Source organism: Ovis canadensis, chromosome 12, assembly GCF_042477335.2.
Source record: "Ovis canadensis isolate MfBH-ARS-UI-01 breed Bighorn chromosome 12, ARS-UI_OviCan_v2, whole genome shotgun sequence".
In the NCBI taxonomy this organism is placed as follows: Eukaryota; Metazoa; Chordata; class Mammalia; order Artiodactyla; family Bovidae; genus Ovis; species Ovis canadensis.
Window position 1 is genome coordinate 28084545 of NC_091256.1, and position 27744 is coordinate 28112288.

The following is a 27744-nucleotide window of genomic DNA, read 5'->3' on the forward strand; positions in this document are numbered from 1 at the left end:
TAGAGCAGCAAAGACTTGCCTCGTGAGATGTATAAAATGGCCTTGGAATATTCAAGCTTATGACTGAGTGGTTTTAGGTGATGTAAAAGCCTTTTAATCTATTTCTTCCTCTGAGGAACTCTATCCTCATCCCAAAAATGTTTTGCAAAACCAAGTTGATTCTTCTTTTTTGACCTAGAAAAGTGCATATGTTCCATATTTATACAACAGTATAAACTGGTAAATTTAATTGATCTGGTCAATTTTCTAAATAAAAATTGAAAACAGTTGAGTATAGCTTCAAGTACTGCTGAAATAAAAATGCAGGATAATTAATCTTATTTAATATTATTGGAAACTAATAAAAGAAGAAAGAACATCACATGAAAGGGAGATATGTGGCTAGGGAAAAGTTATAGTTTTATGGATGAACATTTTTGAATGTGTTAGTCACTCAGTCATGTCTGACTTTTGTGGTCCCAGAGACTCTAGACTGATGTCCATGGACTTTTCCAGGCAGGAATATGGAGCAAGCAGCAATGGCACCCCACTCCAGTACTCTTGCCTGGAAAACCCCATGGACAGAGGAGCCTGGTAGGCTGCAGTCCATGGGGTCGCTACTAGTCAGACACAACTGAACGACTTCACTTTCACTTTTCACTTTCATGCATGGAGAAGGAAATGGCAACCCACTCCAGTATTCTTGCCTGGAGAATCCCAGGGACGGGGGAGCCTGGTGGGCCGCCGTCTATGGGGTCGCACAGAGTCGGACACAACTGAAGAGACTTAGCAGCAGCAGCAGCAGCAGACATTCCCTTCTCCAGGGGACTCAAGGATTGAACCTGTGTCTCCTGCATTGCAGGCAGATTCTTTACCATCTGAGCCACCAGGGAAGCCCAGTTTTGTGGATATGTGCAACAAACATACCTCTATCAAAATAATGAATTTCCTACAGGCAGGGCAATGTTAATGACCTGAATTTGATACAGTGAGGGAATCAGATTTAATTGAATAGATGCATATCAAGCCCTAGCATACATTAGATACTGTGTTAATCACCAGAATACAGTAGTGAAAAAGAAGAAATCCCAGTTTTTATGAACGTTATATTTTAGTGAGGTTAAATATGGAATCATACAAATATAAATTACAAATTTATGCAATCAAATTATATTAAAAATATACCATTTTATATGTATATGATTATGTGCTTATATACATCTATGTTATTATCCATAATGTAAATTAACTGGGATTAACTGGGTATTCAAAATTCCAGTGTGATTTTTTTTCCCTAATCATTTTATGTTTTTATTATTTCTTAAAATTAAAGACTTAAAAATTTTTGAGATTGCAAATTATATTACTGTTTGTGGTCTTATTAGCTGTGGGATCACTGAAACTATTTAATTAAATTGTGGATAAATTGACAGTTCCATAGGGTATTATCCCTCCTAGTTTGGGATCTGTCCCTGTCCTTCACTGTTCTTGAAATTCACTTGCAATGTTAAAAATATAGTCTTTGTCTCTTTATAAGAAGCCATAAGTTATACTTTGCCTACTAAACAACTGTCATTACCATAAATAAAAATGTGTTCATTGTATAAAAATAGCAAATGATTGCAAAAGGCCTTGCATTAATCTTCAAACATCTAGATTCATTAAGAGAACTTTGGTGCTCCAGTTTAACTTATATTTGATAAAGCACATAAATTTGAGGAGAGGTCACTATAAAAATCTCAATATAAGCAGCTTAACACATTTTAATCTGTCTTTTAAGATGAGGGAGTTAATAAAATATGCAGTTATTTGAATCATTTTCTTACCACTTAGAAAAAAATCTCCATACCAATTTATCCAGATCTGAATTTGGCTTTGGTTTTGTTAATATTCATAACATTTCTATTGAGTGTAAGTTTTCTGCCTAGCCAAAGTTTGGGCAATTTGTCAATCATACATTTCTATTTCCCAGATTCATATCTTCTTAGCAAACAGTGTTCCCTATGTTTCTTCTTTCCTGGCAAGGGACACTCCACTCATATACACTGCCCTATGTTGTCCTAAATATGCTAGATATTTCTTTACACTTCCCATGTTACTATTTGAAAATAGCCAAACATTCCTTGATATTTTTCTATTAGAGAGGGTGTCGGTACACTCTCACCTTAAATTTAGGTGGGTTCAACTGACAGATGGTTGCAGAAGAAATTCTTGGGTCTTCTCCAGTTAGGTTACAATACTAAGTGGTTTCCCATATTGTTTGAGAGAACATTTGCTGCTGGAGCCCTGAGCATTCATGTTTGACCAAAAAGAAGTACAAATATAATTTATATTTTAAGTTTTTTAATTCATAATATTCTAATGATACCCTAATAAGAAGTCTTCCAGCCATCATTGCCAGGAAATCAGACTTCTTAGGGATGTGGTCTCAGACACTGCCAATTGAATAACAACAATGACCTTCATCAGTACCAGATGAATAGGATGAATTATCCATCTCATGTGAGCTTTTTCTGAATTCCTGATACACACAGTTATATGATATAATAAGATAATTGTCTCAAAACTAAGTTTCTGCTGTAGTTTGTTAGGCAGCAAGAGATAACTGGAAACTTTGCCATCAAACCTTCCTTGACTGATGAGCCATCTAGTTGGCCTCTGGTCTTTAGTTCAACAAGACTATTTGTGTAGCCATATCATAAAACAAAACACATAATCAGATGTGAATGGCTGGTGATATAATTTTAATGTTTTCCTTCTTCCAAAATCATCTATATTTTAACACAGGTCGGCACCTATAACTAATCTCAGTTGGCCTTGGCCTGTGGTGGCTTGAAGCAGGGCTTCAGTTCCCTGCCAGAGGTTGAAGTCAGGCCATGGTAAGAATACTAAATCCCAACCACCAGGAACCAGTGGCCAGTGAGAAGGCCCTGGCCTTTTAGCTGTGCAGAGATGAATTTCCACTTACAGATGGAAAATAGTGAAACAAGTAAAGTGTTTATTGGAAGGAAAAAGTGAAGTATGTGTGAATAGACACATGGGTGGGCTCAAAGAGAGAGTCATGCTCTCTTGGTAACTTGGATCACTTCTTCTGAGTTTCCTTTGGCCAATCACCTTTCTTGCCTGGCTCTGAGTCTGTATTTGGTATATCACAGGGTCCTCCAATGTGTGCACATGCAACTCTTAACCAAGATGGAATCTAGAGAAGAGGCCTGTGGGTATATTGACATCACTTACTATGAGGTGATGCCCTATCTCTTTTTGACTTCCAAGGAGACTTTCTGTGCATGTGTAGTCAGAAAGGTCTCCTTAACTTTGGAAATATGTGGTCTTCCATCTCTTACCTGGGCAGAGCCCAGTCTCCTGCATCATCCTACTTTTATGGAATTTCTGCTGTTACGGAGTTTTTGATATTATGGAATTTTGGCCTGCAGAGAAGAAACTGTTCAGCCTGGCACCCATCTATCTCCTGCCTCATAACCTGATTATGTACTTTGCATGAACATTAGCTAGCCATAAGACTTGGAGAAGCAGAGAAAGATCTGAGCATTCATTCCAGTGAATGCTTAAAAAGGCTAATATAAGAATCTGCCTACACTTGTATATATCTAAGATTCAGTTTTTAACTAAATTTAAAGAATTTGTAATCTACTTCCTACAGGAACATATTTTCTGTATTAACTAGATTCCTTTTCAAAATGAAGTAAACTGTGAGTAAATGATGAACTTCTAGGTGGGTTTGGGGCTGATGAAGGCCTTTCTAGAATGATCTCTGACTCTCATAAACTGTTTTCTTAGAAACAATAGTGCTAAAATGAGAACGTTTTGTTGGCCTTGTTTATCAAATGAAACTGCCACTGCACTGGGATAAGAATGAGCTGGTATCCAGGCCTGCATAACCAGGATGGTATCAAGGATTGATGCTAAGAGGAGGATGCACTTTATAGCATAAAGCTCGTGAGCATGGCAAGTGTACATACTTCATGTTCAGCTATGCAAAACTCCTGAGCAAGCTCTAAGGACCCAGAACTTGCTTGGGAACAGGAGAGACTCCAAGTGTTATGGTGTGTTGAGTGATTATCCATAAAATAAGGCATCTGGAGCCAATGCATTGTTTTAGTAAATTACCCTATTAAGTAAAAATAGTGAAATACATTAGGTATAATACGTTATGGACAAGACTGTACATAGAAACTTAATAAGCATTTGGTGGTCTTAATGCGAAGAAGGTTTTTCCACAGATGTTGAAATGTGACTGATGATAGAATAAGTAAGAGGAGATAGGAGGAAAAGAAGAATCTGTTAAAGAGAAACAAACCTCCAGATCAGTGATACAATGACCACAAGAAAAAGAGGGATTAGTTCAGGTGGTTGCAAGCATGTCTTTCCATTTATTTAAGCTAGTAAAGGATTAGCAATGGCAACAAGTTTCATTTACTGAAGAAGATATACAGTTAGGCTAAAAATGAAATGCTGAAATGTGTAACATGACTATAACCACTTGTTATGTTCTTCAAACATTAAATACTTTTTACCACTGATTAACCAATGTCACATGAACTTTCCTGGTGGCTCAGTGGTAAAGACTCTAGCTGCAAATGTGGGAGATGTACATTTAATCCCTAGATCAGGAAGATCCCCTGGAGAAGGAAATGGCACCCACTCCAGTATTCCTACCTCAGAAATCCCATGGACAGAGGAGCCTGGTGGGCTATAGTCCATGAGGTCATAAAGAGTCTGATGCAACTTAACGACTCAAAAACAACAAACCTGTGCCACTTTATATATGCACTAAAGATGATCTGAGGAGGATAAATGGTCTATACACAAATGTTATGGTTAAGTATGACTCTTTCCCAGCACTGTTTCATAAGTCTGGATAACGCAGACTGTCATAGTTATAGTAAATGTCAATCTTGGCATAATTGAACACTCAGCTGATGTCAATCAAAGCTAGAAAATGATAGTGTACTTCATGTAGCATCAAAGAAAACAAACATATCTAAAGCTGGAGAAAACAGCCAAGTAGATAATACTTGTGTTTCTAAAATGGTATTATACTACCCTTTCTCTGAAGATTATAGACAAGAGGATTTTAGGAGTGGATGAAGGACCACTTCAGCATCCACTATAGATGGGTACCCAGGTGAGAGATGTTTGTAGCAGTGAAGGTGGAGGGAAGCTCCAAGAATCAAGAAGCCTTAGAGACAGAATCAACAGAACCTGTGACTGCTAAGTCATTAAGAGGAGGAGAGGCGGAGGGCAGATGTGACCCCTGAATTCAAGGGTAAGTGGCTAGCCCCTTTCCAACTGATGCTGCCTGACTGTGAATGTGAACAGTGAGCTTTCTTGGACACTCTGAAGACCTCAAAGATGACTAACCCTCTGCCTCAGCTAACAGAGGGACTTGCTCCCCAAATAAGATTATAAACAAAGGGATGTTCTCCTTTGAGCTTCCATGGAGGAGGATGATCACAAGGTTTATGGCATTTAGTTCCACTAACAAACTAAACAGTTATTTATTTGCCATAACTACAGTAAGGCAAAGAATTTTGCCAGTTATTCTCTATATTATTACTGTGTCAAATCTTTTTTTTTTTTTTCTCTCTCTCTCTCTCTCTATTGAGGATGCATCATACCCACTCCAGTGTTCTTGCCTGGAGAATCCCAGGGATAGGGAAGTCTGGTGGGCTGCCGTCTATGGGGTAGCATAGAGTCGGACACGACTAAAGTGACTTAGCAGCAGCAGCATACCTATATATGTTTATTAGGCTTTTTTTATAGTTTCATAAAAATAGAAAGGCATAAAACCTTCCTTCCACTGATTTTTGTCTCCACTCAGTGGTGATGAATGATTGAAATCTAGAACCCTGTTTGTAAACCTGAGTTACCATTTTTATTTTTCAAGTATTGTTTTCATTTTCATGTTGCATTTTTAAAAATGATTGACACTTGGGATGTTTGAATAAGAGTCCTGGAACTTCTTAAAACAGAAACTTCCAGAGCAGAAATTAAGAATGATGTTTATTATTTTCATCTATAAAAATGAAAGTGTATAGCAGCATTTTCAAATGAATTATTGCCTGTATTACAAAGCCACTTATCCCTTTACTGACTAAAGGGATAGACTATCCTTTTTTTTTTTTTTTTTGAACAGACAAAATGTTCCCTGCTTTAAATAAGACATTCACAGAATCACTACTTTGCTCCAGGCATGTTTCGAGCAGTGGGGAGAAAATGAGTAAAAGAAGAGAACAAAGTCCCTGGCAGAGGCCTAATTAAACCAGCCATTGTATCACATGCATTAGCCGCTGAAAGGTGACGTGAACTGCTCCTATCAGAGAAGCAGCCTGTGTTACAACTCAGAGCCTAGACAGGGCTTGGCTGATTTCAGAAAATGAAATGGAGCGCAGGTCCTCTGAGAGTTTGTGAGGGAGTGAGTATTGGGGTAGAAATGCCAGGGAGTAGAAGCCTGAAATCAGGGCCAGGTGATAAAGAGTTGTACAAACTGTACATAGATTTAAACTTGTGCCCTGGGGCAAGTGGGCATCTATTCACAGGTATTAAGTAGGGGAGGGGCCCAGGATCTCTGTGTTTTTGGAAGGTCCGTCTGGCCATGTGGTAGAGTGTGGGTTGGTAAGGAAAGAAAAACACAAGGAAATCCTAGAGGGGGTTGCAGAAAACCAGCTGGGTTATGGATCTATTTGCCAGATTAGACCGTCAGTGAGCATGGTGATGAGAGGGTCTGGAGAGGTTTGGAGAGAAATCAGCCAGCTGAACCGTTGCAGCTTGTAGGCTGGCTGTGGAGGGCACGGAAGGAGCTGAGAGCAAGATGATGCTAAGATTTCTATGGAACCAAAGTATTTCCTTATGCAACTCAAGCGGCAGGTATGTCATCTCTTCTCTAAGTTTACTGGAGAGTTTGCACACTGCTTCATATCACCTAGACTCTGGTGCTGTGCTCTTTCTTTGCTCTACTGAAAACAACTATGCTTTACCGTCATGTGCACTGGCAATGTAGCAATGCCACCCCCACCCCCCCCAAAAAAAAGCTTTTCACGTGCCAGTGACGCCAACAAAAGTGAAACTGTATCCTTGACATCAAATCTTGGCAGCTGAACTGTATAGCAGTAAAAACTCAGACTGTAAAGACACAGAGGCTTGGGTTTTAAACTCTAATTCTACCACTTATTGGCTGTGATGTTAAAATTACGTTACTTAAACTTTCTGCATCTGTTTAAGCATTCTGTTTAAACATGACTGAAAGGAGAATAATGGGAATAATGGTCCCATGCCAGATTTTCACTTAGACTTCCAGTTAAATTCGTTGCCTTGAAGGTATTTTTATTTGTTCCATCTTTTGAAATACAGCAAAGCAGCCAGCACAGTGAAGAGATAGAGAAGCTGGTTTGCAGGGGTTGGGGGCGGGGGCAGTGTCCAGTGAAACAGGGAAATTACGTCATCACATTTTGAAAAGAGTAGACACAATGATCCTGGTGCTGAATGAGAAGGGATGTTGACAGCTGGCACGTCCCTCTCCTATATTTTGGAAGGGTTGTGTGTCCTGTGTCTCTAATGGAGAGGCTTCCAGTCCTAGGGTGATCAACTGATTCTAATCACAGGAGTAGAGGGAGTAGATAGCTTGGTAGAGACTCAGCTCACCTCCAGAGAGATTGGGGTGGGAGTTTGTGGAGCTAACGGAGAACATTCCTTCTGGTCTGCACCACTGCCTCTCAGCTGAGGGAATGGCTGTGGCCTACAGTGGGATGAAGATGGAAGGAAACGTGGAGGCTCAGGAACTGCTTGTGGAAGCAAGCTAAGCAGAGGCAGACATTGTAACCGGTGGTACAGAAAGCCTGAGTACAGAGGGGCACTCCCTAGGGTATTGGATGGGGAAAACTGAGAGGAATGCCCAGCGCAGAGAGCAGGGCAGAGGAGCTAAGAGGGTATTAAGAGTTTCAAAATTGAAAATGAAAAATAAAACCCACTACAGTTGTAATTTGACTGAAGTAACTTTCACAACCCTCTGGACAAGTTTTAACATTTCTCAAATGTCTTGTGTTGTTGTTTAGCCACTAAGCTTTGTCCCACTCTTTTGTGACCCTATGGGTTGTAGCCACCAGGCTCTGTGGGATTTTCTGGGTAAGAATATTGGAGTGGGTTGCCATTTCCTTCTTTAGGGATCCTCCCAACCCAGGGATGGAGCCTGCATCTCTTGCATAGGCAGGTGGATTATTTATCACTGAGTCACCGGAGTTTAGAATCAAAGAAATCTAATTCCTTGGGATTCTTTTTATAAAGTCTTTTAAGTTAACATTTCAAAGAAATACATAAAATAATACACACACACACATACACAAAACATATTCAGTCAGATCAATACTTCTAAAGCAAGCATCCATGTAAATATCCAGTGACCAACCAGATTAGAAATAGAAAATTGTCAGCAAACAAAAGCTCTAGCCCTGTCCTTTTTGACCTTTAACCCTTCCTCCTTCCCAGAAGTACATTATTCTAGTGTTTATGAGAATCTTTTATTTTTCTATTTTATAGTTTTGCCACTTCTCTAGGTTTCCTCTAAATAATGTGTTCTAATTTTGCCTATTTGGGAACATTATGCAAATCACTCCTACTCTATTCATTCCTAATGTCAACATTATGTTGAGATTCATCCATGCCATTGCACATAGTGGTGGCTTACTCATTTTCATGGTGATACACAAAATCTTATTATGTATATATATAAAAATTTACTTTATCAGTATATGCCTGGGTCCTATTTTGTTTCTGCCCCTACTTTTCTTTTTACAGGGAGAGGAATTTAAAATTTGTGAGCTATTTTTCCTAATGGCACTGCATATTTACCTTGAGCTAAAACACAGAACATACATTAAAAAGATACATAGTTCTCTGTTTAGAGAAAATTTTCTATGCAGTTTGAATTAAAATTCCTAGATTCCCTGAGAAAGAGATTCTATCTTCTTTATCAGAAATTAGAGTACTGTTCTCTATAGTCATAATTTCTATATTAGAGTTAAAATATAAGGTACAATAACATTATCATGAAGATGCCATCTAAGTTTCTGCTGATACATAATGCATCAGTTTGGTAAAATAGATGATGTAGTTTAGTCCAGGTTTCCTGGTTGTCTAGTCATAAGACACAATGACTTGCTTGATAAAATGGAACGTAATTATTCAGGATATCATATTGTCTGCACTAGTTGTAGAGAATCTACCTGCTAATGAAGGAGATGCAACAGACATGGGTTCAATCCCTGGTTCAGGAAGATCCTCTGGACAAGTAAGTGGCAACCCACTCCAGTATGCTTGCCTGGAAAATCCCAATAGACAGAAGAACCTGATGGGCTGCAGTCCATGGGGTCTCGAGACTCAGGCACGATTGAGCAGCTGAGCACAGTGCAGCACAGGACGTATTGTGTTATAACCTTACGGACCACCACAGAAAAGTCAGCTCAGTTCAGTCACTCAATTCAGGTCAGTCACTCAGTCATGTCTGACTCTTTGTGACCCCATGGACTGCAGCATGCCAGGCCTCCTCATTCATCACCAACTCCGAGAGACTGCTCAAACTTATGTCCATCAAGTCGGTGATGCCATCAACCATCTCATGCTCTGTCATCCCCTTCTCCTCCTGCCTTCAATCTTTCCCAGCATCAGGGTCTTTTCCAGTGAGTCAGTTCTTCATACCAGATGGTCAAAATATTGGAGCTTCAGTTTCACATCAGTCCTTCCAGTGAATATTCAGGACTGATTTTTTTTAGGATTGACTGGTTTGATCTCCTTGTTGTCCAAGGGACTCTCAAGAGTCTTCTCCAACACCACAGTTCAAAAGCATCAATTCTTTGGCACTCAGCTTTCTTTGTGGTCCAAGTCTCACATCCGTACTTGACTACTGGAAAAACCATAGCTTTGACTAGACAGACTTTTTGTTGGCAAAGTAATGTCTCTGCTTTATAATATGCTATCTATGTTGGTCATAGCTTTTCTTCCAAGAAGCAAGTGTCTTTTGATTCCATGGCTGCAGTCACATATGCAATGATTTTGGAGGCCAAGAAAATAAGGTCTGTCACTGTTTCCATTTTTTCCCCATCTATTTGTCATAAAGTGATGGGGCAGGTTACCATAATCTTAGTTTTTGGAATGTTGACTGTTAAGCCAGCTTTTTCACTCTCCTTTTTCACTTTAATCAAGCGGCTCTTCAATTCCTCTTCATTTTCTGCCATAATAACTTAGTACAATTTGTTCTGTGGAAACTAGAATAAGAAAGTAAGGTAAATGTTTTACTTTTTTTTTTTACTTTTTTTCTCTTGGGTTACTCAGCTTTTCTGATTTTTGCCCCTTTCTATATTCCTGTTAATTTGTTCATTTCTATATCTGACACAACTACCCACAGAAACTTGTCTTGTTCATGATCCAGTAATGGCCATCCAAGTTCTTGAGTATAAATAACTTACAACACTAACCTACCATCATCTGGAAGAGTATATATATCCCCTGGTTCAATAATTGAGAAAGAAATCTCTTTTTTCACATATCATCTTTCAAGATTCTTCTTTATAGAACATAAAACTGCAAGTTAGAGCAGAGTAGGATTTACAGAAAGATATTTGGTAGTTCTGAAATTCCTTCTGAAAGGCTGGACTTGAATGTTGTTGTTTGTTGTTCAATTGCTCAGTCATGTCCAACTCTTTGTGACCCCTTGAACTGCAGCATGCTAGGCTTGCCAGTTCTCCACTGTCTTTCTGAGTTTGCTAAAACTCATGTCCATTGAGTTGGTGATGCCATCCAACCATCTCAACTCTGTTGCCCTCTTCTCCTCCTGCCTACAGTCTTTCCCAGTATCAGGGTCTTTTCCAATGAATCATCTCTTCACATCACGTGGCCAAAGCATTGGAGCTTCAGGTTCAACATAAGACCTTCTAATGAATATTCAGGGTTGATTTCCTTTAGGATTGACTGGTTTGATCACCTTGCTGTCCAAGGAACTCTCAAGGGTCTTCTCCAACACCACAGTTCACAAGCATCAATTCTTCGGTGCTCAGTCTTATTTATGGTCCAACTCTCACATCCATACATGATTGCTTTTCCAAAGCTTTGGAAAAAAAAAGTTTGACTAGACCATTGTTGGTAAAGTGATGTATTTGTTTTTTAATACATTGTCTAGGTTTGTCACATATTTTCTTACAAGGAGCTTCTTTTAATTTCATGATTGCAGTCACCATCTACAGTGATTCTGAAGCCCAAGAAAATAAGGTCTATCCCTGTTTCCATTTTTTTCCCCATCTATTTGTCATGAAGTGATAGAACCAGATGCCATGATCTTAATTTTTGTATGTTGAGTTTTAAGCTAACTTTTCACTCTCCTCTTTTACTTTCATCAAGAGACTCTTTAGTTCCTCTTTCTTCACTTTCTACCATTAAAGTGATATCATCTGCATAACTGAAGTTATTGATATTTCTCCTGGCCTTCTTAATTCCAGCTTGATTCCTCCAGCCCAGGAGTTTGTATGATGTACTCTACATATCAGTTAAATAAGCAGGTTAAATATGCAGCCTTGATTTATTTCTGTCCCAATTTTGAACCAGTCCATTGTTCCATGTCCAGTTTTAATTGTTGCTTCTTGACATGTGTACAGGTTTCTCAGGAGGCAGGTAAGGTGTTCTGGAGGAAATTTCCAACCACTCTATAAGGCTATTGCTGTTGCTCAGTTCCTCTGATAGCAGGGAGTAGATGTTGTAAACTCTACCAGCTTAGTAAGGGGATCTGAATTTCTAGAATATTCATTCTTTCTGGACAGTCTAATATCTCTGCTTGTAGCCTTCACCTCACATCACCCACTGATACTTGAGTACATTTGCTTGGGGAAGCCTAGATCACATGAGGGATTTCAGCTGCCAGAGAGTCTGAGAAATACAGCTTTAGGTTTTCCTGCCTCAGCTGTGCAGCATCCAAAGACATTTTGCTGTCGTTGTTCAGTTGCCAAGTTGTATCTGATACTTTATGACCCCATGGACTGCAGAACACCAGGCTGTCTGTCTTTCACTATATCCTGGAATTTGCTCAAATTCATGTCCATTGAGTTGGTGGTTCTGTCTGACCATCTCACCCTCTATTGCCCCCTTCTCTTTTTGCCTTCAATCATTCCCAGCATCAAGGTCTTTTCTAAAGATTTGGCCCTTCACATCAGGTGGCTGACATATTGCAGCTTCATCTTCAGCAACAATCCTTCCAATAAATACTCAGGGTTGGCTTCCTTTAGGATTGACTGGTTTGATCTCCTTGCAGTCCAAGGCACTCTTAAGAGATTTCTCCAGCATCATAGTTTGAATGCATCAGTTCTTCAGTGCTCAGCCTTCTTTATGGTCCAACTCTCACATCCATAGCTAACTATTTGAAAAACTATAGCTTTGACTATATGGACTTTGGTAGCAAAGTGATGTCTCTGCTTTTTAATCCACTATCTGGGTTTATCATAACTTTCCTCTAAGGAGCAAGCATTTTTTAATTTCATGGCTGCAGTCACCATCTGTAGTGTTTTTAAAGCCCAAGAAAATAAAGCCTGTCACTGTTTCCATTGTTTCCCCATCTATTTGTCATGAAGTGATGGGACAAAATGCCATGATCTTAGACTAGAATCCTGATATTCTAAATCTGTTAAAGTAGTTTTAAAATTTTTAGCATTATTCAAGGTATCCATGGATATGGTTGTGACTTATTAATCAGAAGTTTAAAAAACTGAATTGTCCCACGTTTTACTTAATTCAGAAGGATTTTTCCCTAAAGTATTTGTGATGTCTTGGCACGAAGAAAAGTGCTATGCATACAATAGGAACATCATGTGTTTTATCCATCACATGTGGAAAACATTGTTAAAGATGGTGTTGGATTACGCCTTCACACCATTCAAAATCTGAATGATTATACAATTATGTATTACATATTATACAATAAATGATTTTACATAATTTTATGATACAATTATATAATTTACTTATTTATAATTAGTTAATACACATATTACAATTAATTCTGCCACCAATGCTGACCCAGCAAAGTAACAGAGAAAGAACATTCTGTAGAACACTTTGACTTCAGGCTTGGAATAGGAGTAGGTATTCTCTTGAGAGAAAATACTAGGAAGATATTTCTAGTTTGGACAAAGACATGGGTATGTGAAAATATAGGCATAAGTGGCTTATCATTAATGATTCGATGAGAGAAGCAGAACTAGTAGGAGGTGTGTGTGTATGTGGATATATGCATAGGTATGTTTATGTATGTGCTTATATACATATGTGCATTGTTATGAGTTCAACTGTCTCCCCACAAAATCCATATGTTAAAGTCATATCTCCAGTCCCTCATAATGTAATTATTGTTTTATTTATAACTAGAATCATAGCAAATATAATGAGCTAAAGTAGGTCAGACTGAAATAAAGTGGGTGCCTAATCCAGTATGGCTGTTATCCTTATAAAAAAGGAAGACTTGAACACCAAGACTTGCCCTTAGGGTGAACGTCATGTGAACTTGAAAGAAGAGATGGGGTAATGAATCTTTAAGACAGGGAACTACAGAGATTGCCATAAAACCACCAAGAGTAAGGTGAGAGGCCTGGAACAAAATTTTCCTGATGGCCTACAGAAGGAAACAGCTTTGATTTCAGACTTCTAGCTTCTAGAACTAAACAGCACACTTTGGGTGCTCAAGTCACCCAGTTTGCAGTATTTCATTATGACAGGCCTAGCAAACGAATATACACATGAATATACACAAAAGGATATGTTACAGAGATCTGAGTTTATGCACTTTTGAGAGCTGGTTAAATAGTCTCCATAAGACTACTAGGCTGTTGGGTTGTCATCTTCATTTCTCATGCTGGACACTGAAACTGAAAAACACAGGGCAGTCGCTGGAATTCACACAAGACGTTCTGAAAGCATGGTACCCAACACTGCTTCCTACTTTTCATCCTGGAGTAATTTTATTATAATGTCTATATAGTAATAGATTATTTATAAATATGTAATAAACTAAACTTTAGAAACCATTTCCTACTTCATTATATTGGTTACTTTGACAGTCCAATAGCTTATCTCTTAGTTAAAAATTCAGGTGACTAAAAGTATGCTGAATTACTTAATTTCCTCCCAGGTGTTTCTTAATCCCCAAATTATTATCATTTTTCCATCTATTTTTATAAAATTATAACAACCATTTCATGATATTACTGGATCTTTATTCACTTTTATTTGCTTGACTTTTGCTTATAAGTGTACTGTATATATTCTGTGACCACCTTTGATTCCTGGAGCAGAAATAGAAATCATTTAACCACCAGAAAATAATACTGCATATTTATTTATAAATAACATTTTAAATAATACCTATTTCTTCAATAATATATGGTATACAGTGAATCAACTGTATTTCTTCATTTACATTTTACTATTAATTTTTTTTCTTATAAAATATCTTGTTTAGTCACTCTAGGAAATGGTGCAGGGTGCCAAATTATGATGCAATTAATACAGGTTATATAATTTTAATATCTGAAAAGTAGGATTATAAAAATCCACACTTCACAGAGGAACAAAAGAGGATGCTGGTTGAAGAATTTAGGACAGGATGATAGTACAAGCTGTGATTATTAAGGAAAATGGAAGATACACTGCTTAGAAAATTGGAAGTGACAGCAGTTGCCATTCTCTTATGTCTTAAAGAATAATCAGAGATTTTTAACATCTTTACTCCAATTTTGTCACATGTCCAAGTTCAATCTATTGAGTTAAACATAAATTTATTTTTAATTTATTTCAATTCTTATTCATTTATATGTCTTTGCCGTTCTTGTTGATATTTATTTCCAAACATAGGTGTTAGTCAGTTTACATTTAATTAATTGAGCTTAGAATTAAGGACACTCCAACTTTGTACCTGGAAAAAAGAATATTAAAGAAAAATGTTTTTCTTGGTGACAGTAGGAGGTTAATCTTAGCATCTCATTTGGTAAATATATTAGTTTTTAAAAATTCAGTAAAACTTTTAAAGCAATTAAGTGGTCTGTGTGCTGTAGGAATATGCCATATGGCTAGGAGACCATGCTCTCAATATGCTATTTATTAATTCTGATGAGCCTGATCATTTTGAGCTTTGATTTTGTGATCTGTAAAAAGTGGATATTATTTGTCTTTCAAGTTTGTTGGTACATTAGTGATGATATGTGCAAAATATTTTGGAGTGCCTACTTCCTAGCAGGCATTCAAAATATTGTTGTGGATGATATTATATTGTATATGGAATAATTAATCTATTATTTGATTATAATCGGATATCTATTATTATATATTATTATGATATAGGATCTTCTCTGTAGCTCAGATGGTAAAGAATCTGCCTACAATGCAAGAGACCCGGATTTGAACTCTGGGTCGGGAAGATCCTTTGGAGAAGGGAATGGCAATCCACTCCAATATTCTTGCCTGGAGAATCCCATGGACAGAGGAGCCCGGTGGGCCACAGTCCATGTGTCTCACTACTACAACTATTATGATATAGCTAACATAATTTATACTTTTTCTACAATCATTCAAAGTAAGACATCTCCCGAGGGATGCAATATCACATCTAAAAATTTGTCTCATGTTAACTCTTTTGCCTCTTGTTCTGCCACCATGGCGTGGAAGCAGCTGTTCTCTGTCACTATTTTGTATAGTTTTAAAAGGTGCCTCTGTTATGTAGTTATTCATTGCTTAGTGAAGGTAGCATAGTTGTGTCCATCTTAACACTCACACTGATTAGTTTATTAGAAGCCCGACAGAGAACATCACAGAATCATAGAATTGAATAGAGAAATTATTTCTTAAGACAATCTTGAGTCATGGGCATATATTATCTACTTAGTTACTTCTTGGAAGTAAGAGGAGGTAAGAGGCACTCAGCCTAATTGGCTCATCATATTTTCTGGACTGTTCTAGTTATTACAAAAGTATTTCTTATATTGAACTGAAATTCAACTGTAACTGCTATCCATTAGTCATACTGCTGCTCATTGCTGCAGTATAAAACAGATTTACAGCTTTCTCCACATTACAGATATGAGTGGGGAATGTTTCTGTGCCTGAAAGTCAAGCTCAAATTCCTTGGCATGCTCTCCGTGTCTCTGCATGTGTCCTCAGTCACGTCCAACTCTTTGGGACCCCATGGACTGTAGCTCACCAGCCTCCTCTCTCAATGGGATTTCCCAGGCAAAATACTGGAATGGGTTGCCACTTCTTACTCCAGGGGAAGTTCCTGACCCTGGGATCAAAGCAGCATCTCCTGCACTGGCAGGCAGGTTCTTTACCACTATTTTCTCTAATGTATTCACTAGCTACTTCCCAGCATACCATATTTCAATAATAGCAAGCAACAAACTTTTTATTGCCTCCAAGTTTGCATATATCTTTTCTAAGGAATTTTGGAAAGTATTTAAAATTTGTATTATCTCAAGTGGTCCTGAAAAGACAACCCTGTGCTCTCCATTGAGTAACTCTTAAGATGTCATCATTTCTTCCTTGGTTAACCCTATATTTAATGAATGACTGGGGCTTCCTATTCTGTGTTACTTAAAATGTCCCATATTGAAACATCAAGTTAATTGTGTTAAAAAGAATATTCTGGAAGCATAAGGTAATTGTGGGCATATTTGAACATAAAGGGGGTTGGAAGTTGTTTGGAACGAAACTGTAGTCTGAGGGGAACAAGTTCGTGTGGTACAAAAAAAGAATTCAAAGGCATAGCTAAGAAATAATAAAATAAATATACACATATGGAATAGTTTGGAGGAGGCAGAAAAACCTGAATATTCACAATTTGCTATGCAGCATCTAATGATTCTTGATTCATTTCTAAGGTGACTGAATTTTATATTTATCATGTGTACACATATCCTTCATTTCACTTCTGTTAAATTACTCCTTTATTTCTAACCACAGTTGATCCTTGAAAAATTTAGGGGTTAGACAGGCCCATTCTCCATGCAATAGAAAATTGGAGTATAATTTTATAGTTGGGTCTCCCTATCTGCAATTCTGCATCCCTGGATTCAACTAATATCTAGTCATATGTAGTAGTATTTACTATTGGGGAAAAAAAAGTATAAGTGGACCCTTGCAGTTCAAATCTATGTTGCTAAGGGTCAACTGTGTTTGACATACACAGTTTTCATGGTGTTTTGCAAGCTGCAGGGGTTACATAAGAGTTTTGACAAACCCATCAGATAAAGATCACCAGGAACATATCTGTAGTAAAACAAAATCTTTTCAATTTATAACTTACTGCAGCAAGAGAGAAAATACACCATGCGAAACTGTGAATTGGGTATCTTGTAAGAAGAGAGAGAAATTTGAGGTGGGGGGGGGATGTTGGGTATACAACGAAAGACTCTAAAGTGGGATTCCAAGACAGCAGGGTTTAACTCTGGATTGAGTGTTAGATGGTCAGATGGCATCACCGACTCAATGGACATGAGTTTGAGTAAACTCCGGGAATTGGTGATGGACAGGGAGTCCTGGCATGATGCAGTCCATGGGGTCGCAAAGAGTCAAACATGACTGAATGACTGAACTGAACTGAGTATTAGATGAGAGGAAACTATTGTTAAGAAAATAGCAAAGAGGTGTAGGGCTGTGGTGACTTTAGTGACGTCTCATTATCAGAATTTGAGCATCAGCATCTTGTAATTTGTGTTGATATACATAAGTGGTTTTTACAGACTTTTTTGTTCTGATCAAAGTAGAACCATTTAGAAACCCCTAGAATATTCATGGGGCTTCCCTGATAGCTCAGTTGGTAAACAATCTGCCTGCAATGCAGAAGACCTGGATTTGATCCCTGGGTTGGGAAGATCCCTTGGAGAAGGGAACAGCTACCCACTCCAGTGTTCTGGCCTGAAAATTCCATGGACTGTATAGTCATGAAGAGTCAGACACAACTGAGCAACTTTCACTTTCAGAATATTCATATTTATACCATCATATTATGTTTACATATTGGGCAACCGGGCAATCATACTTATCAACAAAATAAAACTACTCAGTGGAACTGAAGAAAAAGTGCTAAGTTTTCATTCTCAGAAAATAGTTTGAACAACCTTCAGGCAGTAGATTGCTTTGAAAGGCTGTGCATTATTTGCTTAATTGATTAATGACTTTTGAAATTTTAGCTTCAGGGACACTTTTGAAGATTAATTTAAAATATAATACCGCTATTGATTAAAATAATAATTGCCCTGTTGTTTAAGGATTGTCATTCTCCTTCAAATGAACCTGTGCTATTTTGAAAAAAAAAAGTGCCAGGTCATCAGCATCTGAGGTGGAGTCAGAAAGAACTGTAACTTTATTATATTAAAATGTATTATTTCAGCATCATAAATCTTTAGTTTTCAAGGAGAAAGCAGTAGGTACTGGATAAACTTGTGATAACCTATGAAAAGTTAGAGAAACCTCAGTCTGGAAGTATAGAATATCTTTCCAACTATGTTTCCATTCAAACTTTATCAATTTTGTGGATAAATGCATCGTCAGCATCTCTAGACTCTGAGGAAGAGCCGTTGCTTTTGCTTAATGAGGTAATGTAACCTGTTAATATTCCAGGTCACTACCTTGAGAGCTTTCAGTACTTAAGTAATTTGGACTTGCAGAGAATGAGCAGAAGGAGAACAAATACATCAATACCTGATTGCTGAGGGAAAGACAAATTTGTCACATTTCACTCTTCAACATAAGGGAGCTTAAGAAGAGACCAAGCATACTGCAAGAGTGGAAAACACTCATTGCCAAGCAACAAAGTTATTCCTGTGATACAGTGTAGGCCAAAATGTGTTGTGAAATGGGCTTGTTATAAAAGAATACTAACTTTAATGAGGTATGGGCAGGAGATGTGTTATAAAGCAATCTGCTATGTATTGGAATTTGGAGAAAGGCAGGCTTATCCGGTCGGTGTCCAATGAGGCAGAATTATGGAGACCTTGCCCTAAGGTGATTTCATCAATAAGGCAATGATCTAGCAAGCACCTAGAGGCTAATGATACTATGATGCATCAGCAACTTTTAAATTTCATTAGCCAAGGACAAATTTTTTTTAAAAAGGTGATAAATGTCCCATTAGCAAAACTACAATTATGAAATAAGCATGTGAAATTATTAAAGTTTTAGATGCAAGAATATGTATGGATTTACATGTTGGGTACAGTCACCCAAGATATAATGGATATGTAATCACTTTGTTAATTGAAAATCCCAACACAAAGCAATTGGTACTTGACAAAATAAAAATGTACATTATAAATTAAAAAATTAAGAGATTTGAAATGAGTTTAATGTGAATTCTTATATAACATCAATGAAGCACTAAGAGAAAATCCACATGTCTATAGGAAGCAAGTTTAGTGCCCTGGTTCAGCATCATCTATGATTGCTGGCTTTAGAATTCCTAATCTGCTAATATTCCAGATTTAGGCAGAGTGAAGCCAGCAATCATAGACTATGCTATAGTGTCTTATAAGGCTTCTCATAATAAGAAGGTAATATTTTCAGTATACTAATGTGTTCAGAGTTAAGGGAATGGAATACAAGCTATTCATCAGATTCCCTTAAAACCCCAATAATCCTATTTAAAGAGAATTTGGAAGCTCTGAAAAATTGAATGAATCATAAAATAACGTCTCGTATCATGATTTTTCTGCCTTGATGCACTCTCTCTTCTGTCTTCCTCTGCATTCTTTTTAATATAACAGTCTTGTGAGAGTAAACTTGGAGACACTAGTTTACCTGGGAGAAGAAGTGCAGGGCATATACCTTCTAAGGGGCTCCCTCTAAGCCTGGTCGGTTAATGCAGCTATCACCTCCAAGTCATGGAGATGGTAAAACTGTCCACTTTGTCTGGACCAGTCTTGGTCAATAATTTTGTTGAAAGGAAATCTTTGAGTTACATCCAGCTTCTTTGTTACTTGTCACATAAATTTTTCATTTCATATCTTTATTCCTTTCCATTTCTAGATTTGCATCCCAATTTATAATTTACTTTAAAAAGGTGCATTTATAGTTTGTTTAGAGAAGAAGCATTTTTACTGTTCACTTTCACCATATCTATCAGCATTAGTATCTTGGGAAACAAGGTATTTTGACCCAGAACAATACTCCAAATATAAAATGTATTAGTTAACTGGGATTATAGCTTGATAAAATAATCTATGACTAATACTTTGGGGGCACAATCTCTATCTATTCATATTATTTAAAATGCAAGTCCCATAGGTAAAGACTATTTGATACCTATATTCAGGCACAGCTCCATTCTCAGATGTCATGATTGATTTTGACTTGAATCATAAGAATTTCAAAGATCTCAGCTCTATACTTTGAGCATCAAGCAGCATCTGAGGCCAGTGTGACCCTCTACCTGGGACCTGGGTTCTGGTAATTGTTCCTGAGTCTGGGGTCTGAGTGCCTCTTCTGCTGATGTGCAACAGGTTTTCTGAGTCTCTTCCTTAATCCCTCTTCCTTTCTTCTTTCCATTTTAGTGTCAAATCTCTATCTCAAAACCGGAAGCTTGTTCAAACTGTTCCAGAGACCAGAAGCAATAATTTCTTGAGATAGAGGAACAATTTACATCAGAGTTTTTGAAAATGGGTGCCTATACTCTTACTAAATACATATTCTTCCAGAAGTATGTATCATTGTGAAATATATCTAGAAAACAATGCATGGAGGTCCTACCACTAGAGTCACAATGTACTTTATTATGTTAAAGGTGTGAAAAGACCTGAAAACAAACTGTTTAGTACTTACTAATTCCGTGTTTTTCAAACTTATTTGACAAAGCACTCCTTAACCCCTCCATAACACCTGTGAACAGCTATGGGAATGTGCTTTGGAAATGTTGGCTATAATTTACTTAGATATGAAGTTTAGCCTTACATGAGATCATCATGCTAACTAATTGCCCAACTTTACTACCAGTCACTGCCTTTGCAATACTAGATAGTGGTTCACCTTTGGGTCACTGGTGTCAGAGGCCAGGAATTGAACCCTGATTTTATCACCAATCATTGTATGAATTGTTGTTGTTCAGTCATTCCATTGTGTCTGACTCTGCAACGCAATGGACTGCAGCACGCCAGGCTTCTTTGTCCTTCAGATTCTCTCGGAATTTGCTCAGACTCATATCCATTGAGTCTGTGATGCCATCCAACCATCTCATCCTCTGTTTCCCCCTTCTACTTTTGCCCTCAATCTTTCCTAGCATCAGGGTCTTTTCCAATGAGTCAGCTCTTTGCATCAAGTGGCCAAAATATTGTAGCTTCAGCTTTAGCATCAGTCCTCCCAATGAATATTCAGGGTTGATTTCCTTTAGGATTGACTGTTTTGATCTCCTTGCAGTCCAAAGGAGTCTCAAGAGTCTTCTCCAGCACCACAATTGGAAACCATCAATATGTATAAGTAGGGGCAATTTAATCTGGGCCTAAATTTCATCTTTGCCAAATGTGTTTGTTATGAAAATGAAATTAATTAACTCACATAAAGCTGCAAAGGAGGAACACAAAATTCAATGGATTATGTTAAAAAAAATCATTAAAAATCATTAACCAAATGAGTAAATGGAATACAGTGAATGAATAATTCTTTTACGAAATAAAATAAAAAAAAATTTCACTGATAGAGCAAAATAAGAAATAACATGTCAGGCAAAATCCTCATACTATTTTGTAATTTTATAACATTTTCCCAATGTGTCCTTATTCTTTGCTTATAAGAAGCTTTTCTCCTAAAAAATCATGGTTTAAAAAAAGACTCTTAAAAATCATTAAGAGGCACTTCCCTGGTGGTCCAGTGGTTAAGACTTCACCTTCTAATTCAGGGGATGTGTGTTTGGTACCTGGTCAGGGAACTGAGATCATACATACCTGGGGGACAAAAAATCAAAACAAAACAGAAGCAATATTGTAACAAAGTAAAGACTAAAAATGGTCCACATGAAAAATTCATCAAGAATGAGATTTCCTGGAGAGTGAATTAGAAAGGAAGTATTAAGAATTTAGAAACTGTGTTACTTAGAGGAATGAGACCTGATGAAAATATAGGAGATGGCAGCCAGATGGAGGGGATTCCCTGGTGGCTTAAACAGTAAAGAATCTGCCTGCAGTGCAGGAGACCTGGATTCGATCCCTGGGTAGGGAAGATCCCCTGGAGGAGGGCATGGCAACCCACTCCAATATTCTTGCCTAGAGAATCTGCATGGATAGAGGAGCCTGGAGGGCTATAGTCCATGGGGTCACAAAGAGTTAGACATGACTGAGTGACTAAACACAGCACAGCCAGAGGGAATGCGTAAGTTAATTAAGTCTCACAGGAGAACCGAGGCTGCAACTTAGGTGAGCAGAATGAGTATAGAGGGTTTGGGGGCAGGCTCCATCAACATGGGGCCCTCCTTTTTTTTCTCCTCTCTGCCCTCAATAATATTTTTAAAATCTCAATATGTTGTCTTTGGCTTTTGTTAAGTTTCAGAAAGATTAAGAAGATTAAAACATAGAAGTTTTGATATTGGAAGGTCACTCTGGAGAGATCACTTATTCTGGAAAATTAGTGTCTGGGGCAACAACAGTGATGAAAGGCAGGCAGAGAGTATAAGTGAAAGCTTCGGTCCATGGGCTCAGCGCAAAGCGCCCATGTAGAAAACCAAAGATAAGAGATGTGAGCAACCAGTCCTGGGCAAGAAATTTCAAACAGGATAAGGAGTATAGGGAATTTGCAAGCTTGGAACATATCATGTATCTATTTATCTCTTAAAGTACTGCCCAGAACATTCTCATAGGGAAGAAATAAGGGGTTTAAAGCATATATGAAACATATATTAATATGTATTAATAATGCACCAGTCCCCCCTGAAACAAACTGGTAAACTTATGCCAGGCAGGAACAGGGAAAAGACTGTAGAATCTGTACACAAATATTCAGTACCAGACTGTATTTTATTTTGTGAATAATAACAGGAAAAGTGAATCAAAATAAATATCTTCTGCCCTTAACTTTTTCATAAATTAAGGTTCTTCAAGTCTTCTTGATCGTCTTCTCTTGGTGAGCTAAAGACTAGTTTCCTGCATTTTCTCATCCATACATATGGTTTTAATTATCCTTTATGTGCTGACAACATGAATTTCCTTCCCAGCCTAGACCTTATTTTCTGAGTAATCTACTCAGCTTTACATAAGTATCCCACATAGAACTCTCGATCTCCAACCTCAAATCCATTTAGTTTGCAAATTGATTAGAAATTTCTCACAGAACCTCTCTGTTTCTCATCATCCGCATGAAATTCACCACTGATTCCTTCTACTAGCCATTAAAGAATCACTTAAAACATTAATTTAAAGATTATATGAAATTTATTATTCTTCTTCTCTTTGGGGCATGTAAGCTGTTGCTCTGTTTTTAAAGTGAAGTCACTCAGTCGTATCCGACTCTTCACGACCCCATGGACTGCAGCCTACCAGGCTCCTCCGTCCATGGGGTTTTCCAGGCAAGAGTATTGGAGTGGGGTGCCATTGCCTTCTCCAGTTATGTGTGATATATATGTATAATAACATGTAATAAGTTCAGTAATGTGTTGAATAACACAGTATATAAATCATTTCACAAATTCCTTATCATTTCACTATTGATTTCAAATCTCCTAGAAGCCATACATTGCAACCATAAAATTGGTTTCTGATATAGTAGAATAATGATGCCAAATGTTTTGATTACTCTTAAAATGAATAGTGTTACTTTTCCTTCATTATCTGTGCATTTGTAAATGATTTTATCAGGAACCCAGGAAGATTTGATATACAAAAGATACTTGAACTGCTTCATAGGCATTTCTGTGCCCCTAGAGAAGGCAATGGCAACCCACTCCAGTACTCTTGCCTGGAAAATCCCATGGAGGGAGGAGCCTGGTAGGCTGCAGTCCATGGCATCGCAAAGAGTCAGACACGACTGAGCGAATTCACTTTCCATTTTCACTTTCATTCATTGGAGAAGGAAATGGCAACCCACTCCAGTGTTCTTGCCTGGAGAATCCCAGGGATGGCAGAGCCTGGTGGGCTGCCATCTATGGGGTCGCACAGAGTTGGACACAACTGAAGTGATGCAGCAGCAGCAACAGCAGCAGCAGGGAACATAAGAAAAAGTTTCTTTTGTTGAACATATTCATGGAAATACTTTGCGAAAAGAATTCCTTGAAATGAAAAAGAGTATTTGTAACATATAAAGATGAGTACAATATTTACAAATGTTGTTTTTCTAAAACTAAGTATCTTCGTAACTAGTACTCACTGAATGCTAACTTTAGTTAGCAACTGTGTTAGGTGCTTTGCAGGTGTTTCCTTTTGATACAGTGCAGTTGGTACTATTGTTATCACCATGCTGCAAAGAAGAAAAATAACCTCTTATAAAGTTCAAAATATTTACCTAGAGCTAATATTTACAAAGAGATTATGCTTTTAACATTATGTTATACTGGTATCTCCTATCATTTTCAAATGATACTTAGAGTAATATATATAGTACCTCTGAAATAGGGAGCTTGTGACAGATGTAGACAACAAAAATTCTTTCTCTTTATTGTGTGCATTTTATGTTTGAATCAATTTATTAATATTAAAGGATCTCATAGGATTCTTACCATGCAGCAATATATATGATTCATTTTATTGAGCAGTTACTATTATATATACATTGCACTTATTTCATCATCTGAGAAATCTGAGATAAGTTCTGCTGTTCACTGTTCAAGTAAGTTTTCCTGCTTATGTCACTTTGGGGAAGTGACTTGAACTTGTAGTGCCTGTGTTCCTTTATCTGAAAAACCTACCTCAAAGGGTTGTTGTAAAAATTAAATTAATAAAACTATCTAAAATACTTAGCATTCATCCTCCTCCAAAAACCAAATACTAAGGACAACTGTAACTGTTGATGTTACTACTACTTCAACATTAACCTGAACATTACCTCTTCTCACTACTTTCCTGATTCTTCAAAGTAGGATTAGATGTCTGTCTTTTAATTTACCTTGATAATGTATTATGTTAGTAGCTTTTGTGAAAGAAAATCAACCAGAACATCCTTGGCATGAGCTTTTATTCTAGAATATGGAACAGTAAAAAGTCTAGAGGAACATCCAAGGTGAGAAAGGAGGGTGAAATGTTTTATTGGGTTTTAAGAGCAGGAGACTCTTTCAGTTTTGAGTAATTTGTTGAATCCTAATATGCCCATTAAATTGTTTAATGCATGCTTCTTTTTGTATGGAAAACGTACAGATATTTGTGACTCAAGAATAACCACTTTCTCCAAAGGGAAGTGTAGCTTAGTCCAAAGAAGAATTGCACTTACTTGCAACTTTGTTTTGATTCTGAGGCTTGTCTGTTTTGATGCATCACTATTCCTGGGGTGTAATTGTCACATCTGAAAGTCTCAAGCATTTGCCATATCCCTTCGACTGCCTCAGGATCTGAAATTGATTTTTTTTTTCCCTCCTGACCCTGGAGACTAATGAAAGGTCTGCTTGCCTTTTCATACTCAGTGCAGCTTTGACACCTGCCTCATGTCGAAAAATGTTTGGCTCACTTCTCTTCATGTCTCTTCTTACTAGTGTTTTCAATCCTTAAGTCCTCAGTGTCTTGGTAGATCCCTGGTGCTTTCAAGCATATATAGTTTAAATATTTTTTTTTCTAGCTTTAGTAGGGTTTGCCTTACATAAGTTAGTCCTCTGTAGCCAGAAGATAAAGTATATTCAAATGGCTTTTAAGTATTTAACAGATGTCTCTGTCACATGTAAATAAAATAAACAGGAAAAATATCATAACCATGTATGACTGGCAAGGATAAAAATTCTGGCAATATTCTAGGTTGGATGAGAAATCACAGACACTTATTGTCATAATATTTTAAGACTGAAAATTGTGTATTATCTTTATAAGAAATTTAGTAATACCTATCAAATTTTGAAATGTTACCTCACTTTGATCCATTATTTTCTCTTCCAAAAATACATCTTAATTATATACTCTAACAAATGTGCTAAATTATAAACCTGAAAGGAAATTTCAGTGCTGTTTATAGTAGAAGATTTCTACAAATTATCTGGATGTAGGTTACTAATTGATTAGTGGATCAATTTAATGAAGTTTTGTGAACTCATGCAAGAGAATACTATACATCTACTAAAAATATAAGAATTGCCTAAATTGAATTATAAAAAAATAATAATCTTCAAAATATTTTATAATCTTCACATTATATTACATAAAATAGAAAATGTCAGAAAAGTGCTTTTTTAGGTGCCTTGACTTTTGGTTAAAATGGCATAATAATATATGAGTATGTATATCAGAGTTTAGATACCAAGGGAACATTTCATGTAGAGATGGGCTCAATAAAGGACAGAAATGGTACGGACCTAACAGAAGCAGAAGATATTAAGAAGAGGTGGCAAGAATACACAGGAGAACTGTACAAAAAAGATCTTCAAGACCAAGATAATCACGATGGTGTGATCACTCACCTAGAGCCAGACATCCTGGAATGTAAAGTCAAGTGGGCCTTAGAAAGCATCATTAAGAACAAAGCTAGTGGAGGTGATGGAATTCCAGTGGAGCTATTTCAAATCCTGAAAGATGATGCTGTGAAAGTGCTGCACTCAATATTCAACATAGTTTTGGACATTTTGGCCACAGCAATCAGAGCAGAAAAAGAAATAAAAAGAAGCCAAATTAGAAAAGAAGAAGTAAAAGGCTCACTGTTTGCAGATGACATGATCCTCTACATAGAAAATCCTAAAGACTCCACCAGAAAATGACTAGAGCTAATCAATGAATATAGTAAATTTGCAGGATATAAAATCAACACACAGAAATCCTTTGCATTCCTATACACTAATAATGAGAAAATAGAAAAAGAAATTAAGGAAGCAATTGTATTCACCATTGCAACAAAAAGAATAAAATACTACAGAATATATCTACCTAAAGAAACTAAAGACCTATATATAGAAAACTATAAAACACTGGGTGAAAGAAATGAAAGAGGACACTAATAGATGGAGAAATATACCATGTTCCTGGATTGGAAGAATCAATATAGTGAAAAAGAGTATACTAGCCAAAGCAATCTATAGATTCAATGCAATACCTAGCAAGCTACCAACGGCATTTTTCATGGAGCTAGAACAAATAATTTCACAATTTGTATGGAAATACAAAAAAAACTCAAATAGCCAAAGCAATCTTGAGAAAGAAGAATGGAACTGGAAGAATCAAATTGCCTGACTTCAGACTCTACTACAAAGCCACAGTCATCAAGACAGAATGTACTGGCACAAAGACAGAAATATAGATCAATGGAACAAAATAGAAAGTCCAGAGATAAATTCACGCACCTATGGACACCTTATCTTTGGCAAAGGAGGCAAGACTATACGATGGAGAAAAGACAATCTCTTTAACAGGTGGTGCTGGGAAAACTGATCAACCACTTGTAAAAGAATGAAACTAGAGCATTTTCTAACACCATACACAAAAATAAACTAAAAAAGGATTAAAGATCTAAATTTAAGACCAGAAACTATAAAACTCCTAGAGGAGAACGTAGGCAAAACACTCTCGGACATAAATCACAGCAGGATCCTCTATGACCCCCCTCCCAGAATACTGGAAATAAAAG